Source organism: Pygoscelis adeliae, unplaced genomic scaffold, assembly GCF_000699105.1.
Source record: "Pygoscelis adeliae isolate BGI_AS28 unplaced genomic scaffold, ASM69910v1 Scaffold69, whole genome shotgun sequence".
Taxonomy (NCBI): domain Eukaryota; kingdom Metazoa; phylum Chordata; class Aves; order Sphenisciformes; family Spheniscidae; genus Pygoscelis; species Pygoscelis adeliae.
Genome location: NW_008825619.1, coordinates 3,683,639 through 3,690,935, shown reverse-complemented (window position 1 = coordinate 3,690,935; position 7,297 = coordinate 3,683,639). Strand labels below are relative to the sequence as shown.

At 41.8% G+C, this 7,297-nt stretch overlaps 1 long non-coding RNA gene across 2 annotated transcripts in view; it reads left to right on the top strand.

Annotated features, from left to right (window-relative positions):
- The first annotated feature begins 2,002 nt into the window (after positions 1 to 2,002).
- LOC103924795 overlaps positions 2,003 to 7,297 on the top strand; it is an 11,754-nt gene continuing 6,459 nt past the window's right edge. The window contains exons 1-4 of one of the 2 annotated variants that reach the window (XR_663999.1): positions 2,003 to 2,083; positions 3,981 to 4,082; positions 5,777 to 5,869; positions 5,963 to 6,096. This is a non-coding gene — a long non-coding RNA (uncharacterized LOC103924795). Of the gene's footprint in view, positions 2,084 to 3,980; positions 4,083 to 5,776; positions 5,870 to 5,962; positions 6,097 to 7,297 lie in introns of those variants that run through there. The other variant, XR_664000.1, reaches the window with a different exon arrangement.

Below are 7,297 nucleotides of genomic sequence, written 5' to 3'. Positions count from 1 at the left end.
TGTGAGCTTGAAAAGGAAAACAATATAAAGTCCAGTGGGTTCCAAATTCTCTGTAAAGAAATTCCCCCAGTTTCTGAAAGTTTTAGGGTGGAGTTCTGGCTTTATTAAAATCCATGGTAAAATTACCATAGGCAAAATTACCATAGGCATAACAATACACTTTTAATCTGAAAGGGTTGTTGGTTGGTTTTTTTTTTTTAATTAATGAAAGTTGGCACATTAGGGAATGTATGAGATTTCATTCCACCAAAAAAAGCAATAAACAAAGAAAATAGATTAATAAATGAACTTGTCAAAGTAAAACTAGAGTTGCAGGAGCATATATCATAAGAAATGAGCACTTTTTTTTCCTAAAATGGTGGACAAAGTCACTATTAAAGTAAAATGTGACATGTGGGCAAACTTTGTCAATGAGGTATTTAAAAGTATTTTAATTTGTATTTACATTCTTGTTTACATTTATGTTTTAGGATTTAATTTTTTTTCCCTCTCTAGTTAGGAATCTGTAAGCTCAGTAGAGCCAAACCCTATGATTTCCTTTGTGAGAAGGACATATACTTGCTGAATAATTTATATTGTATTCATAAGATAATTCGTAAGTGCTGGTGCTTCTGACCCCCCCAGATCTGAATGCTTTCTGTATTAATAATGCATTCATCCTCCTGATCCCCTGTGAAATAAGGTGAGGATATTATCTTACAGAGAAAGCAGCAAACGCAGAAAGCGATAGGGTTTTTGACTAGTTACAACAATACGATCTTGGTCAGGACATTTTGATGGCAAATCATTAAATTTAAAGCAGGGTACATGTGGTGTGAATCCGTAGGCAGTTACTGCGGATGCAGACAGCATGAGCGACCGTTTGGGAACAAGTTCTAGAAGTATAGGCTCCGCTTACTGATGTGGATGAGGTCTTTTACCCCTCAGCAAAGATCGTTTGGATTTCAGTGGTACTTCCTATCTGCCTGCCTGTGGAACAGGCAAAGAAATTGAGCTGGTGTGTGATGAAGTGGGTAGGATGGGGTGATGGTCGATACGCCGGTGGGCAGGGCTGGGGTTCAGGGGGACCTGGGCAGGTTGGAGACAATGGGCCAACGGGAGCAACGTGAAGTTCAACAGAGGCAAAAGCAAAGCCCTGCCCCAGGGCTGGAGCAAGGCCCTGCAGCAGAAACCAGAGGGGCACGAGAAAGTCGATGGCAGACAGGAGCGGGTCTGGCAGGGGCGCCCCGGGGGCTGGAGCCCACCTCGCTCGAGGAGAGGACAGGGGCACGGCATTAGTTTGGCTTGGGGAAGGGGAGACCCCGTGACTCCCTGCAAATACCTGGTGGGAGAGGAGGGAAAAAACAGTGTCCCAACTTTGAATTTGGCCCTGTGCCGGGCAGGGTCTGGGACAGATGACCCCCTTTCCACCCAAGTTTGTGTGAGTCCGTGATTCCAAGTTCACAGGCTGACTCTGCTGGAGCATGGGGACTGGGGTGAGAGCAGCACCTCAGTTACAACAGGATATCCTCAGGAGCCTAATTTCTGAGACTCTTATGCGATTGCATACAAGTGTTTGTTTTACTTTGCCCTAAGAGTCTGCTGAAAGGCAAAACCATCCTATAACATGCCATAGGGGAAGGCAGGAGTTCAACACTTCCAACAACAATAAAAAAGGAGAATGTTTGTTTAGAAATCTGAGCATGATTTTAATGGCCTAATATTAATCAGCCAGGTTTGAAAGCGATGGTCAAATTATAAATAGAGCTGAGAGGCACAGCATACAAAAATACAGTTGTATTTGCGTCATAAATTTTATATAAATAGAGGGGAAGAAAAGCCCTGAAATTTTTCAGGCTTGAATTCCAGCTGCTCTGTTAACATGAAACCTGTTCTTTCCCTTGTTATTTTTCATTCCTGCGCCTGTGAAACCTGGGTTGGGACTGGCCACCTCTCCCTCCCACTGCTGGCTCCTCCCTTTCCAGCCTTTACAGCCCTGTAACTGCTAATCTGCTTTGCGTAAGAGAGATCAAGAACAGGTTCAATGTTTCTAATTGCAATCTGCCCCCTTCCATGCTAAAACCTGGTGCGGGATCATTAACAGGTGGGTTCCTTCGGAGGTATTTGGGTCTAGCATGGCTGCAGCTGCCTGGATGAATATATTATTTGGTTAAACTTTTTAAGCGTCCCTTTTCCAGCCTGTGCTCGCCTGTGTGCAAACTGCAACCGCTCAGATCCCCCGGTAGTTTGGAGACTGCTACCGTGACTGGCAGTAAGACCCTGATTTTGCTCTGCAGTTGCTGTTCTGTGCAACCCTTTACACCAGCTGAATTCGTAGCCTGCTCGTTACTTAATCAGCCTCTGAAGAAATAAGCGTGGAAAATATGTTTTTTTTCTTCTGGAACTTTTTTCACTGAGTTTTAGACGCTGCCTGTTAAAGAAAATTTATCAGGCGCGGTATGAGCTATGCTGCCTACTTATCCCTTTCTATCCGTCCTCCGGCTTGCGTTTTCCTTCTTGTCTCTCTCTGCTACTGCTAATATACCGTTTTCTGCCCCTGTGTTCCTCCTAAGGTGCCTTGACATTTGCGTATTTATTCCCTAAATTGTACCAGCATGTCCCCATTAAAAATAAAGTACCACGTCATACTGTTCCTGATATCACTTAGAGTCTACTTAGCTTATGTTGTAGCTGTAAGAGTCAGTAGCGCTGCCATAGGTGCCCCGATGCCAGGATCCTGCCGGGTGCCGGGAGGCTCTGGGGGAAGCCCTCGGGGTGCCCTGGCATTGGGCACGCAGGGGTTCAGCTGTGGCGAGCAGCTGGTACTGGGCTTCTCACTTCTGGGTGAAACGTTTGACTGCTGACACCAGTAGACGTTATTGCTTTGACTTCGACAAAGGCCAGTCTGGATCTGCACAGGCTTTGGTGAAAATGTAATTCAGCTCACAGAAAGCTTTTCTTACTTCTGGGAGGTTTCTTACTCCAACAGGTTGTGAAGCAAATGGCCTGGACGGTAAATCTATTTGTCAGCCCTAAGTAAGAATATTCTGACTTGAAATTCCTGACTTGGGCAAGAGGGAAACGTGCTATGCAGCAGGTCATAATAAAACATAGCATATTTTCCCTGAGTTTTGCATCCATTCAGCCACTCTTAAGGGTACAGTTACAGACTGGATCGCTCCTTGCTCTTCCTATCACTACCGTCACCCTTTCCTGCCTTAATTTGCTCACGGTGGGGGCATCAGATCCAGTTTTCCTACACACTCAAACATATGGATTCAAGATGTGGGCTGATCTTGCAGAAGGATATTGCATTTTTTACTTTCTCTGAAACTGAATAAGCAATTGTCACAATCCAAGCTATTGTGCTGAGTTTAAAAAAGAAAAAAAAAGGTTATAAAATGGGAGACTCTATGGGTGGCAAAACCGGGCGCTAGGTAAATGTGCAGAGCAAGAATACGCTTATTAAATAGGCAACAGAGAATTAGAGGAAACTATTTCATTTGACATTCAAGTATATTATGGGACTGTTTATAAGGCCCAAAAGAACTTCCTGAGCATTAACACATGCAGTATGAGACGCAGAGGTGGTAGAATCTATATAAAGGTGAATAGACGTGTAAAACCAGAATAACTTGTTAGCATTTACATTGTTGCTGCCTTGAGGCTATGGCAATTATTTCACCCACGTTTTAGAAATTCATTCAGCATTTTTTTTCTGTGGGGTGGATTAAAAGACAGCATTTTTTTAAGGTCAGGGAACAATGTCAATGATAAATCAAGCTAATCTTACGCTATTCGTTCAGAATAATGAAGGACACATGTGAGAACCCTATAGAAAAAGGTACTGTTACTAATAATGGATTATGAAAAGAGGAGGGGAAGGTCAGGTTTATGTTCTTTTTCCTTCTCTTTAATTATAGAGATCAGATGACGTATATATCTCTGGATCTACACATTTGTGTCGTGGTAGAAATTCATCTCTTATCACCCTTTCCTAGGTGACTCCTCAGAGTCTCCAGACTTCTGGACAAAGAAGAAGAGGAGAAAATTATGACAGCAGAAAAATCTGTCCAAATAAATCCTGAGTAATGAGAGGGAAGGTGAGTTTGATTCGCACTGTTTGGTTTTGACTTTTAACGCAAGTACTGAAAAACACTCAGGAGAGAATTTATCTCTGTCTTTCTTCGGGGAAGAAAAAGTTCAAAGCGAACATGTGAGGTCTCTGATGACTCCTTGAGCAAAGTTATGAGAGAATTAGCCTTCCTGGTAGCTTAAATGTGAAAAAACAAGAAGAAAATTGCTTCCCTTTACACATTTTATCATGCATTTAACCTTCTTCATAAATTATTGAGAAACATGCCAATGAATAGTTTATCTTTTAAAACATTCTTATCTAGATTTTTTGAATAGAGAACTGGATGGGCATTCATCCATCTTTTTATTACTTTTTTCCCACATTAGGGAGTGCTATACATTTCCACAAGCCATAACAAATGGTCCCATTTGCTGTGGGATTTTCCCTCAGCTGGGACACAGACTGTGGCATGTCTTTACTACCAAAAAGATGTCTGTTTTAAAGCAGGGGAATCAGTATGCATTACTATCCTGCTCTAAAATCCCAGTAGCGTCACATACCGTTTTTACGACACTGTACCTCAGTGAGGCCAGCACTGAACTTTGCAACAAGAGGTGACTTTACCCAAGTATTTTAGGATAAAACCAAGAAGGATTTGTTTCCTTGAGGGTTTTACTGGGGACAGGGGGGGGGAGAAAAAAAAACTCTTTTAGTTATAACAACAACAAAATAACCCTCTTTTGTGGGGAGTAGTGGGATCTAAGAAAGATCAGAAACAGAGGGAGGGAAAAAAAGATATCTCTGTTGGCTCGTCCTGTACACCACTGCACCTCGACTCTCATGATGTACCCATTGAATGGACTCCGCAATTTTAAAATAAGGCCAGCTTTTCAACAAGTGTGCGTTGCTATGAATCCCCTGCGGTCCATGGAGCTATGGTACTCACAGTAGTTGAAACCCTGACCTTTTAAACTTCTGCCTTTGTCTGTCTATATCACCGCGTTTCCCTTTTTAGCTGTCTATGGAAACATAATAAAATGAATTTTTTATAGCATTTAATTACTGCTTACATTGACATCCTCCAAGAGAGCTTGAACCTTGGGATTTATTCACATATAGGATTTATTCAACATTTAATTATTATTAATTGTTTAATTACTGATAAAATTATTAATTTTGTCATTAAACCTTAATGGCTACTGGAACTTAGTCTATACCTGAAGGGACACGCCTATGAAATTAAAATGGCAAACCCTGTTGCTGGAGGTGCTCCTTGTGCTACAGAAAGGGTTCTGTTTCCAGTATATTTAAACCAGCTCTCCAAACCAAGATGTGTTGATAAAAGGCACACATTTTGCTTGAGCAACTGCATCTATATTCGGGTTTTGCTAGCTGTATCAGTTTGAAGTAAAGTAACAAAATGCTTTCATAGATCAGCTTCTTGCTTCAATCTTAAAGCAAAGCCTCCATAAAACTTTTAAACTTGAATAAAAAAGAAGAGAAAGGAGGTATTAGTGATATCTGAGTTTGGTTGCTGTCATGTAAGTCAAGTAAAAAGGAATTACACCTACTCTGGGTGGAACGGTGATTCAGATCGTTCACCTTTAAGTTGAAGAGCCTCTAAAAGGAAATTTGGTTCTGTTTCTAAGTGGATGTGTGTGGGAGACTGACATTAACACCTTGCACTGCAGAAATTATTCTCTCGGTCCCTTTTCACAGCTGACTAAACACAAACAGCGCTGGTTTAACAAAGAACCACAGACGGCAGGACTGATTATAGCCCACGGTGAATGAGGAGCTTGATTCAACAAGGTAAATGAAGGTCAGAATAATCACGGATCATATTTCCCCTACCCACCGAAGCCCTTACATTACGTTATACATGTAATTGTGCTACATTTCTAGAATGTCAGCCCAAAGCCTGGATTCTCCACCAGCCTCATTAGCCCTTGGAGCAGACTCTGCTGACTTTGAGGTCCATCCCCGTGCCACTTCTACTGCATGAGCGGTCAGTGTAAAAATACATTAAAAGAGCGAGAGAGCAGCAGACTTTTAAAGGTGTCAGGATCTCTTTCTTAGCTACATTGCTGAGCCATATTAACCACAACATGAAAGATTCCTTTATTTAACAGGACAGGTGTGTACTTTAAAAGATCACTTGACAATTACCTTTGATAGATGTTCTAGTAGCTTAGGTCACCTAATTTGGGCTCCAAGTCAGAGGTAACGGCTAGCATAAATCTCTAATTTCCCTGCTCTGGTATTGCTTTAAGATAACCCTATCTGCTCCACTACATTTTTTCCCGATTACTCTATGAGGTTTGACTGCATTTAAGGAGATAAGGACCTCAGGAAAAGCTCTTGACATTCAAGAATTCGAGCCAAATATTTTTATTAAGATCTTTCTCACACCATGAATATTAAGTATTTATAGCCATACTGGGCCAAGAAGAAGGCAGCACTCAGGTACTTCAGCTGGATTGTTTCTATAAAGTTGGCAGACCTTCTGAATATTTTAATGACAGCATAACTCCGTTCACTTAACATGATTCAGAAAAAATATTCCGAGTGGCCATTTAAACTCTATTTCTCTGTTTCCTAAATCTGCCTGAAAACTCTTGGAAATCACAGTAATATACCTGAAAACAGCTAACAAACAGGCGCATCTGCATGCCACGATGGGGGTGCCCTGCATAACCTCTCACAGGGCTAGAGAGAGCAACTGCTGCAGACGGGGGGATGCTGTCTGCTACTACTTCCAGCAGTCAGACTGCCTTTGATACCTTTGTCTGAGTCTGCAGTATTCAGGGTAGATACATCTATATGTTTTCCTGGCAGGCACTTTGTGTACATTGCCCATTTAAATCAGAATGGAAATTTAACTTCAGGCTAACAAATGTAGGGGAAGTTTGAGGAAAAAGGTTGGAAGCCTCTAACATGACCATTTGTTGTGGTTTAACCCCAGCCGGGCAGCTAAGCACCACACAGCCGCTTGCTCACTCTCCCCCAGCGGGATGGGAGAGAGAATTGGAAGGGTAAAAGTGAGAAAACTCAGGGGTTGAGATAAAGACAGTTTAATAATTGAAATAACATAAGATGATGATGATAATAATAATAAATTGTAATGAAAAGGAAAAATAACAAAGAGAGATAGATAAAACCCAAGAAAGACAAGTGATGCAAATGAAAACTATTGCTCACCACCAACGACCGATGCCCAGCCAGTCCCCGAGCAGCAGC